At 41.6% G+C, this 12005-nt stretch overlaps 1 protein-coding gene across 5 annotated transcripts in view; it reads left to right on the top strand.

The window, feature by feature from the left end:
* The window catches only part of ST6GALNAC3 (ST6 N-acetylgalactosaminide alpha-2,6-sialyltransferase 3), a 507075-nt gene that overhangs the window by 132649 nt on the left and 362421 nt on the right, over positions 1 to 12005 (top strand). The window lies entirely within an intron of this gene.

Below are 12005 nucleotides of genomic sequence, written 5' to 3'. Positions count from 1 at the left end.
AATGCTAGCCTGGTAAAGCTGTTGAGGTGGGGTGGCCTAGGGGGTTTGGATCAAGGTCATAGCTCATGCAGATGCCGGGACCTGGGAACGAGCCAAGGCGTTGTTGAGATCTTCTTCCTCTCAGAGATATTTGCAAGAGCAAGAACTTCAGATTGTTTCCGATTCTGACATTTGTGGTTTGAAAAATATTGCAAAGGCTCCCTGGTGAACACTATCCCAGTCTTGATAGGTGCATAGTCTGATAGGATCAGGCAATCAGTCCTCTGCCCTTAATTGAGGCACAAACCTGCCGAAGAGTTTATCCCCACTCCATGGCTAGGTTGGCTTTGGAGTGATGAGTACGGATTTGTGTGGCCTGGGCCAGAGATAATCTGGGGGGTTGAGACAGGAAGCCCTTGTAAATCAAAGGTTCCAGGACTGCTTCTAGTGAGAAGAAAGAAGTAATGGGTGTGAGATGGAGGAGGAGATATCAAGAATCTCTTTGGTTCTGGAACCCTCTGTGAAAAGAAATATTAGAGGCACATGGATCATAGTCATGGGGCATAATTTGAATAGTTTCCTAAGAAACCTTGAAGTTACAAAGTCATATTACATCAAAAAGTCATGTTTTATGGTACAAAGAGCCCTGGACTTAGGAAAAGTCCAAAGAGTCTGGGTTCTAGTTCCAAGCACATGCCGTGGGACCAGGGATTTACTAACCTGCAGTGAAGCTACTATTGTCGTGTGCTGTCACTGTGACGTGGATTTGGCCATACTGAGAGCAGCCATTGGCAGTTGGGTACCTTAAAATAATTATATAAATAATTATTTTAAGAAGTTTCAGCTTCTCCCTGGGCTTGATAGCTTCCTTCTTCCAGTTCTCCCTGGGAATCTGTCTCGCTGTACGTCATTCAGATCACCTTCCATCCATCATTTCAAGTCATAGTTCCTTGCCCAAGTGAGTCTGCAACAAGGATCTGTGACCCTGCTTTTACCTCTGCTCTTTCCTTTCCCTTCACGTGCTCAGCAGTTCAAAACAAAAGAGTCCTATGCATTTCTTGTCAGTCTTGAATGCAAACTCTGAAGAGATAGGCGTTGTTTCTGTTTGTTCCCTGTAATGAATGATAGATTTTTTTTTCCCACTTAATTTAACCCAGGGGTAGAAATTATTTGTATAAGTTATTAGTATAAAAATTTTTCGACTCAGGAAATATCACTGCTAGTTCACACTCCGTGCAAATTTTATTATTCAGTTCTTGGTGTGAGCTTTGTGTGGAAAGAATGAACTCGTGTTTTTGGCTCTTTCATGTGAGTGATGAATAGGGGAATGATTGCTCTGTTGCTGGGTGGCCAGGGTTCTCAAATTTCCTTTTTCTCTATTTTTCCCCCCTCGTTTCTGGCCTCCACGAAAGCTCTTTCTCTAAGTGTTAAAAATTAGACATTTGGAATGTCCTTCTGGCAGTATCCAGGCCAGGCCAGAGCTTGTGTAAATCCATGTTACTATCTTGCAGTTGATCGATGTACGAACCTGTGCTGTGGTGTGCTCTGGAATATCGCAATAGCCTTCTGTCATCCTGACTCTACTCATTCACGTTTCTAGTCTGTCCTGATTATTGATGCTAGCTAGGATGCTTCTGTTTCTTCAAAACAGTTCGGTTATGTAACTCTCTGGCTCAAATCTCTCCAGCTTTAGGAATTCCTAAACCTGGGTCCATAAATTGCAGTCAGGAAATTGGTGAACTCTGAATTTGGATGCAAAATTTTAGGTGTAGAAGATCCAGGGGTTTGATCAGAGTCCAAGGTATCCTTCGTCCACTCTTGAGTACCTTAACTCTTTAATAAGGAACACACCTGGGGATCCCTGGGTGGCGCAGTGGTTTAGCGCCTGCCTTTGGCCCAGGGCGCGATCCTGGAGACCCGGGATCGAGTCCCACGTCGGGCTCCCGGTGCATGGAGCCTGCCTCTCCCTCTGCCTATGTCTCTGCCTCTCTCTCTCTCTCTCTCTGTGTGACTATCATAAATTTAAAAAAAAAAAAAAAAAAAAAAGGAACACACCTGCTTCGCTTTACGTGCAACTTCCAGCCATCATATGATGCTTCCCTTGCATTGACCCAGTCAACATTTTCTGACAATTCTTTTTTTTTTTTTAAAGATTTTATTTATTTATTCATGAGAGACATAGGCAGAGGGAGAAGCAGGCTCCATGCAGGGAGCCCGATGTGGGACTGGATCCAAGCCCCGAGCTGAAGGAAGACGCCCAGGCACTGAGCCACCCAGGCATCCTCCTGACCGTGCTTTTCTTCCGTACCTCTGTCTTTGATCCTGATGGTCGTTCTGCTTGTAATGCTCTTTCCAGATGTTTGACTTTGCCTGATGGATTTCTACTTGACCCTCAAGTTTTTACTCCAGAGCCATGTTCCCTGGAGAGATTTTATTTCTTTTGCCAGGAACAAAATGTTGCTCTCTCATCTATTTGCCTCCATCGTAACACTCATTCTGTTTCCCCACTAAATTTGAGGACAAGACAGGTATTCTGTTCATCTGTATAGTGCAATGTACAGCTAAAGGCTCATTAAATATTTGTTGAACAAATGGGCAAAAGGATGGAAGACACATTCTTTCTTTAGATGGAATTAAGACAGACTTACAGACCCTAGTGCTGCGATCAGCTGTGCCTTCCTGCTGATGAATGGCTTATGTAATCAGAACATCAAGTTGCCTGTGCCCTGGATGAGGTTCTTGGTCTCCTACATTAAATAATAGTGTACTGATTCTCTGTTCATCACATCACAGACAGGTTATAATGGATTCTTTTAAGTTTTATGAAACAAAGGATTCCTGGTGGTAGAGATTGATTTTGGCACTTATAAGCTTCTCACTAAATCTCCAAGGGGAACAAAGGGGCCTAGGTGGGTGGAAAGATTTCTTCTAAATCAGCCTGCTAAAAGGATCTGCACGACAAAATTGCCTTTGTCTCGTCTTAAAACGCACTATTGCTCACTTGGGTGACTGTGGATAGTATGTATGCAAACCTTCTTTTATAAAAAGAGAGATCTGGTCTGGTGCTGCGTCCCCTGGAGGTTTTGTTCACATTGTGGGCATCTGATGACAGCAGAGAACCACGGTTCACTTCAGACTGCCTAGATGTCTACCTGGCATTATAGCACAGGGAGGTACCTACACAGATGGCGGCCTTCTGATTTGTGCATCAGGAACCTGGGTTGAGCAGTGGCTACTCATGAGCTGTGGCGGTTCTTGTGATGCTCTTCTGAAGCCTTCTTTTATTTTTCATCTACTGAGAAACAGAGCGCCTACCTGCTGATCCACAAGGCAAAGTCTTTCTTGTTTCACAATATATTGGATGCACTCAAAGTTGACTACGCCCAAAGACGTTAAAGGACTTCTAAGTTTGCTGACATGGGATTTAATCTGATATTTGAATCTTATGTCTTCTATGCAAAGAACAACACCTCCCCCAACCCCACCCCAACCCCAGTCCCCATGCCTGTACCTGGATGCCAGAACTTTCATAATCAGAAACACGAGGCTTTAACGTAGGTCTGGGTCCCTTGTGAAGAATGCATTATGCTTTTTAAGCCATGTGTGTATTAGTCTGAGTGAGTCTATCCGTGGTTCCTTTCCTGAGATGAGCCATTGATGGAGGCAAGAAAGAGAGTTGGTACAGACATCAGGGGAAAGAGAAGCCCATTAAAGAAGAAAAAGAACAACCCCAACACCCCCTACTCTCTCTCTCTCACTCACTCACACACACATAAACACACACACACACACACACACACACACACACACCCCAATAGCATTTAAGGCCACCAGAAGTAGTACTGGCTATATCACTATTCTTTTTTTTTTTTTAAAGAATTTTATTTAATTACCTGGGGTGGGGGGGAGCATGACCAAGGGGAGGGGCAGAGAGAGGGGGAAAAGCAGACTCCACTACTGAACAGCGGGTCTGATGTGGGGCTCAATCCCAGGACCCCAGGGCCCCAGGACCTAGAGATCATGACCTGGGCCCAAGGCAGAGCCTCAACTGACTGAGCCACCCAGGCGCCCCGCCTGTGTCACTATCCTGAAGACAGTTCCTAACGTGCCATATGCTTCACTAGATTTAGAGAACTTAATTAACGCACTCTCATTCGGTGAGGATGTAATATTACTTAGATAATAGCTTGTGGAAAAGTGGGGTAAATAGTTTGCTAATAAGTTTCGGGCATCCGTGATTTGTACAAGGGAGAGAAGTTGATGACAAATGGGGATGAGAGGGGAATGCGAGTTCTATGGGAACCAAAGATTTAAGCTTTGAAAGGAGCTGTTCTGTTTTAAGAGGCACTTCCTCTTCCTCTATGCATCTTGCTCACTTGCCTCATTCTGCTCCGCCCACCCACACACCAGTCACCCAAAATACTCACGAGTGTTTTCCTTGAACATTATTTTTGTATTTAATCCTCATGAAGGTTAATAAAGTCCTCTCTCTCGATGTGGTGTGAAAGCATAACCAATGACTTTATTGGTGCAAATATATTATGGCTGCTTTGACATTTATGTTTTCAGCCCTGATAGATGAATGATTCCAATGAAAGTAAATCAATTGCACCCAGACTGTGAGTATAAAACACAGCACTCTGGGTTTTTTCTTCTTGTCTGGCAGATAGTGGAGGGTGAGAAATAACGAAATTTGACTTAATAACCCATGTTTCTTCTGAAAAAGAGAATTCACTTTGTTTGGTTTCCTAAAGTACATCTTTCATCAATATTTGGCCTGGCACTTAAGGACAACCCAGGGTCAGAGGTCCCTGCAATGGGGGCCTCTTTCCTTTCAAGGGAGCCTCGGTGGTTTCTCTTGGTCTGTTTGGAATGACTTTTTTTTTTCTTTTAGAGGGTTGCACTGAATTAAAAGTTATTACAGATATATTATTAAGCATCTTGTTGGTATCAGCAAATAGAATTTTACCAGAATCCCGGTAATCGGAGATACCAGAGAATAATTCCAGTTCCTGGGTTGGGTTTAACTGATTTTTGTGACAAAAAGAGAACTATTTCTTCATCATGTAGAAACACAGGTGTTTGTTTTTGTTTTTCTAAAAGCAATTCGAGTTTACAGTGAAATCAAAACCCAGTGCAACCGGAAGTATCTTTAGTTGGAAACTGGAAATGACAGGGACGTTCAGGAAGGGTATCCTTGTTTTCTTTTAAGTCTGGAATGCCCTTGGGTAGACTTCGTCTCCTTCCTCTACATTCAGGAGGGCTTTGGTCCACATCAATCAAAGATAGATGCAGGCTGTAAACATCCAATATGGTGCTGGTGCCCAAGTGTCAGTGATGTCAGCCTTCCCAGGTCCTTCCTGGAAGAATTAATTGCCTTCTCGATTGGGATGCCTAAGAACTTCAGGATCAATCTCTCTTGTGACATTTATCACATAGTATTAAAACTGTTTGTCTATTTGTTTGTCCAACTTAATTTCTTACTGGACAGTGACGTCCCTGAGGGCAGGGTCTGTATTTACCCATCTTTATATCTTTACCACCAACTTGGTGTCTAGCAGAGAGGGCACTTTGTAAATATTTGCCAAATGAATGAAAACTGTAGAGCATATTTGTAATTTTTATTCTAAGTAAATGCAAGTGTGTCGTTGTGTCACGAACAGACCAGTATTTAAATCACACTCACTGGAATATATTTTAGCGTCAGTTTAGTTTGTCACCCGACTATTGACTGGGTGAGTTTCTGACCTATATTTTAAAAATCTCTAGAGGAGAAAATTTCAAAACTTCCTTGTTACTCTTTTTAAAAGTTCATTGAGAGTTGTAATAGCATCTGCTAAAAAGTAGGGTAAATACCCTAAAGACTAGTTTATTTATAGTATTATTTGCTCTCCTGTGACCAGATAGTGTATATCCATCGAGAGTAATGCGAGAGATTTGCAGCTATGACTGTACAGAAACCTTGGAAAAACTTGTGCTGAACTCCTTTGTAAGGGTTGTGGTTTCTAGAACCTGTGTTCAGGGGGAAAATATCTACAATCTGCAAGCACACATTTGTGGAACATTTAATTTCATTACTTCGTTAACAAAGTGTGTATCTGGAGGTAAACACCAATCAGCCACAATTATGCTTCAGGCCCAAGAGAATTGAGGTTAGAATGTCAAGGCAGAAAGATGCCTATTGTAGCAAAATGCATTTGCTCTAGATGAGGATAGGTTTTTCTAATTTTTTTAAAAATATATTTTGTTTATTTATTCATGAGAGACACAAAGAGGCAGAGACACAGGCAGAGGGAGAAGCGGGCTCCCTGCAGAGAACCTGATGTGGGACTGGATCCCCGGGACTCCGGGGATCATGACCTGAGCCGAAGGCAGATGCTCAACCACTGAGCCACCCAGGGGCCCCAAGGACAGGTTTTTCTATTGAAATGTTGGAGATAGACCATGGCATCAAGGTTTGCCTGCCACTTAAGAAATTTTAAGAACATTATAGTTCGGGAGTACCAAATTTTAAGCAAAATCTTGTGGTTTCATTAATCCTATGACTCAAATCATGACTTCTGTAGGAACAAGCTTCCCGACTAACGTAGAACTTTCTTCACACACTCACTCATACATTCTCTTTCTTTTCCGTCTTGCATTCATCTGGGAAGTTTAGGGCCCAAGTCATTCTTTTTCTCGAACATTTGCATTAACCAGGTTAGTTCATAAGCGACCCTGGCAGGAAAGGTCAGTTTTGAGCGCGTGCAGATGAAGCCTCCTTTCAAATTCATTTCTGCGCTACTTTATGTTCAACTCAATCCACTGCCATTTCCTTGTCTCTTCTCTGCTCTGGGTCAAACTATGGCAGCATTTTAAAACTCTGTAGGAAGCCGGTCTCAGAACTCTAGAGGAACAATTATGTCAGTCTTGCAAATTATTTTTTAATTATCCATTCCTCAGACATCCCACTTGGTCTACTTCCAGGAAAAATGTTATCTCTGTAAATGAGATGTGCTTTCTATTGTAAGAAAACATAAAATGTGTAGCTCCTTGCGTTTTAGCTGAGAGTAAATTTGGATTCAAGTTGTTTGCTGTATATTCGTTTTGTTAAGTTTGAAATGAAGCAGCATAAACAGTGGCATCTGCCTGGAGAAGCTCACACCAGCCAGAGAGAGCCCTGTATGCTGCTGATCATTCTCCGGTGATAAATGTTGACTCGATATCTGAACAGTTAATAAGGCAGCCTGGAGAAGGGAGCTGCCTTCAAATAGGCTTTATCAGATTCAAATTACACTCACCAAGATAATGTTTGATGTGCCTGCTCTGGTTTCATTTAGGGCCGAGAGACTAAATACGTAAACAGACAATTGCCAGACCATATATAAAAGTGGAACTTTGGCCAGTGACCCGCAGCAATCTGCCTAGGAAATTAACCCCTAGCTACGATAAATAGCCCCGGCAGGCACCTGCTATAAATTAGACCTTTGGAAGTCAGACTGCTATCTCTAGTAACAATCCAGGAAGCTAAACAGTAACTTCTCTAATAATCAGCCTCAAACAGCCAGGAGTTGATTAACGATTGACGACTTTCCTAATTCTTGTTTCTCCCTCCAACTTAGGACCAACCAGAGGAAGCCACATATGTTCTTCTAATCAGTCACATGCGATACCTTGTTTCTAGGTCACCCACCCCCGGTTACCCAAAGCTCTTCCTTCTTCCCACTATGAAGCTTGGTCCACAACTCTGTTCACCTCTGAGTCTGCCAAAATGCAAGTGACGGTGGCTGACTCCCTTGCTGTAGTAAGGTCTGAGTAGCCTATGCTTATTCTCATTCGGTCGGTCTTTGCTTATTTCCACTGGGCCTGGTTGGGCAAGGAATGATATTGTCCAGCAGTACTTTTTAATCTTTGCAGATGGGTGATTCCATGTGACTGTTGCTCCTTGGGTGCATTAGAACTTTCTGGCTCTGAGGGGGACTGTGGTTGGCCTTAGAGAGTTGCATCATGGCCCCCAGTTGCCATTCCGTGTGTGGAAAGGGCAGAGTTATAAAGCACATTACTAAATGTCAATGCATGCATTACCATCTGATGGTGCACCTCATTCTCGTGGCACCAAGGAGGGAGAAGCAGAGGGCCTCTTTGTCACAGAGATCAATGGCCAATGGCTTTTTTTTTTTTTTAATGTGAGAATATAAAGGAAAACCTTTTCAAATATTATCCTCAGAAGATTTGGAGATAGGAAATCTGACCTTTGCGGGTCACTAAAGGGCTCGTACTTGCTTATAGATGAGTTGACTTAGAAGCTTCAACTTCCTTATACTCTTATTTGTACTGATAATAGGACCCAATATAACAAGACTGAGAAACACAAGCAGGTTTTTTTTTTTCCTAATGAAAATTCAATGACATTTCAGCAATGACCTCTTCTCAAACCTTAAGTAGCACATATGAGCACTAAGATGAGAAGCTGGAAAATTGCCTAAGAACAGTTTGAAACCACATCACACCTTCTTTTGTTATTATATTTGGTTTCTTCTGCATTGAGTTCACTATCTGCCTTTGCTCTGTTATTACTGTATTTAAAAATTGCAATTATAGAGCTTTCATAAAATGAAACAAAAGAAGGATACAAAAATATTTAAACATTGTTCATGGTGAAAGATCTACATTGTTTTAAAATTATCTTTTACTTTTATTGAGTTTAGCTTTTAGGATCCTATGGCAATATACTAGATTCTAAGTATTTTTAAAAATAATTTAATTTTATGTAATTATGATTGGTTAAACCTACTGAATTATATTGGTTTATAGAAAAAGCATGAAATGAGCATTATTAAATTTAATAGTTTAGTTTTTGGGTTACCTTGGTTTTTTAAGACTTTAGATTGGGGTGCCTGGGTGGCTCAGTTGGTTAAGTGTGGACTTTTGATTTCTGCTTGGGTCATGATCTCAGGGTTCTGGGATCGATTCCTGCATTGGGCTCCATGCTCAGTGGGAAGTTTGCTTCTCTCCCTCTCCTTTTGCCTCTCCACCTGCTTGTGTGTGCACTCTCTCTCTAAAATAAATAAATAAATATTTATTAAATATTTCTTTTAAAACTTTTGAGAGGAGAGAGAAAGGGGGGGAGAGAGAGAGAGCAAGCAGCACGATTGGGGGGGGGCGCAGATGGAGAGAGAGAGGGACAAGCAGATCCCCTACTGAGTGGGGACTCCTCCATGGGTCTCCATCCCAGGACCCTGGGATCATGACCTGAGCCGAAGGTAGACACTTAACTAACTGAGCCACACAGGTGCTCCTGAAAATAAGACTTTAGATATATAAAGCCTTATATATCTATATGCAATATATATTATATATAATATACATCTTCTATATGATATATAGATATATAATGACTATTAAATGAAGATGCCTATTAGTAACTAATGAATTTTCTTCATCTCGGCGATCACAAGAAATACTATTGGAAGGATCAAAGTCAACTCCGATTTGTGAGTTGGCAAATATTTCTGAAATTCACAGGATTATAACAACAATAATAACAAACCAATAACTGCCTTTTATTGAGTGCTCACTATATACTAGGCACTGGTCCTTGGTGCTTTATTCTATTCACCTTAAGTGGTAGTTTCTTTGTGATGATCATTGTCATAATTCTCTTATAGCTTATTCATGTGCATTTACAATGTAAATTTGATGTCTATCCCCCCACCCCCACTCCATGAGGGGAGTCTGTTTCCCTACTCTGTGAATCTAGGTTAACTCCATGACTTTCTTTGATCAAGTGACTGGTGGAAATTGTGTTTTGCACATTATAAGGCAGGGCTTTGAGCGACCTCACTGCTTCCTCTCTTACCTTCTTGGAACACAGGGCTAGGGTGAAAGACCATGTAGAGTGGGAGGTCTAGCCGAGTGCTAGGAGGACTTACCTGAGTGAGGCTATATTATTCTGGGTTCTCCAGAGAAACAGAACCAATAGATCTAGATTTTTAAAGATATTTATTATAAAGAATTGTCTTATATAGTCATGGGGGCTGGAAGTGCCAGGATCTTCCGTTGGCAAGCTGGAGACTCAGGGGAGCCAATGACAGAGTTTGAGTCCACGTTCAAAGGCCTGAGAATCAGGAGAACCAAAGGTATAAGTTCCAGTCAGAGTCTGAGTCCAAAGGCAGATGAAGTCTGATGTCCCAACTCAAACATAGACAAAGAGAGCAAATTTTCTCTTACTCGGCCTTTTAGTTCTATTTAGGTCTTCGATGGATTGGATCAGATTCACCTACACTGGGGAGGACAGTCTGCCTTATTCAGTCTACCTCTTCGAACATTAATCTCATTCAGAAACATCCATACTGACACACCCAGAATGTCTGCCAAATATCTGGGCATTCCCTGGCCCAGTCAAGTTGACACCTAGAACTGACAATCATAAAGGCCATCTTGAGCAATCCAGGTCTAGTGGAGCTACCAAATGACTTCAGGGAAGACCCAATTCAAATTGTTGTTCCACTGAATTGTCAACCAAGACAATGGTGGTTTTTAAAATTTGTTTTTATGGTTTTTTAAATTTTAGTTGTGATAAAATACACATAACATAAACTTACCATTTTAGTAATTTTTAAGTGTGGAGTTCAATGGCATTAAATATATTCATATTGCTATCCAACCAATTTCCGGAACTTTTCCATCTTGCAAAACTGAAACTCTGTGTGCGTTAAAAAAACTCCCCATTTCCCCTTCCCACCAGTCCCTGGCAGCTACCATTCTATTTTCTGTTTCTTTGAGTTTGGCTATTCTCATATAAGTGAAATCATTCAGTATTCATCTTTTTTGTGACTTATTTCATCTATCCTATCATAATGTCCCTAAACATTCATCTGTGTTATAGCTTCCTTCTTTTTTAAGGCTGAATAATATTCCATTGTATGCATATTATTATTTTTTTGTTTGTCCATTTATCTGTCAGGTGTTTGGGTTGCTGTCACCCATTGGCTATTATGAATAATGCTGCGATGAACGTGAACGTACAAATATCCCTTCAAGACCTTGCTTTTAATTCTTTTAGATATATACCCATAAGGGATATTGGTGGATCATATGACAACTCCATTTTTTAAGTCGTTGTTGTTTTAAGCCATTAACAATGAGATGACTTGTTATATAATGACAGCAGAAACAACTGATCGAATTTTGGCAACACCTAAAGGTAGGTTCTATCATCATTCCCATTTTGTAAGAGATAAATTAGTGTATCTGAGGTTGTGTGGTTTATACAGAACAGGACCAGGCTTTGGTCTCTGGAAGTCTGGCATCAGAATCCAGCTTTTTAGCATGGCACAGTGCAGTACTTTACAGAAAAGAATGTTCAGAATTGTTTTATTTATAGTGGTCTACACTGGACAGAGAGAAGCATCAGTAACCAGTAACATTGAAAAGATGACTGTCTATGACTAATGTAGTTCAAGGAAGTGTGCTTTTCCAGAGGTGACAGTATTTATCCATCATAGGGTAGTATCTTAGTCCGTTAGGGCTGCTATACCAAAATACGACAGACGGGGTGGCTTATAAACAACAAAAATTTATTTCTCACTATTTTGGTGGCTGAGGAGACCAAGATCGAAATGCTAGCATGGTTGTGTTCTGGGGAAGCCTTCCTGCCTAGTTCACAGCAGATGCTTTCTTCTTGTGTCTTCACCTGGTGGAAGGGGTAGGGAATCTTTCTGGAGCCTCTTTTATAAGGGAAATAAACCCATTCCTGAGGGCTTTGCTCTCAGGACCTAATTACTTCCCAAAGGCTCCACCTCCCACTACCATTATAGTGGACACTAGGATTGCAGCACATGAATTTGGAGGGGGACACAAACATTCACAACATAGCACATGGCCTCGGGGCTTGTTTTTGTGTTGTCGGCAGGGCTTAACCTAGTGGTGGTGGGGATGGTACTGGGACCAACAGAGACCATTCCCTCTATTCTGTGGCTATTTGGTACGGCTGTGCAAGGGGCCAGAAAAAAAAGGGACTTACTGGGAGGGGCATGAATGGGCTC

Source organism: Vulpes lagopus, chromosome 3 (genome assembly GCF_018345385.1).
Source record: "Vulpes lagopus strain Blue_001 chromosome 3, ASM1834538v1, whole genome shotgun sequence".
Lineage (NCBI taxonomy): Eukaryota > Metazoa > Chordata > Mammalia > Carnivora > Canidae > Vulpes > Vulpes lagopus.
This window is presented reverse-complemented; position numbering and strand designations above follow the sequence as displayed.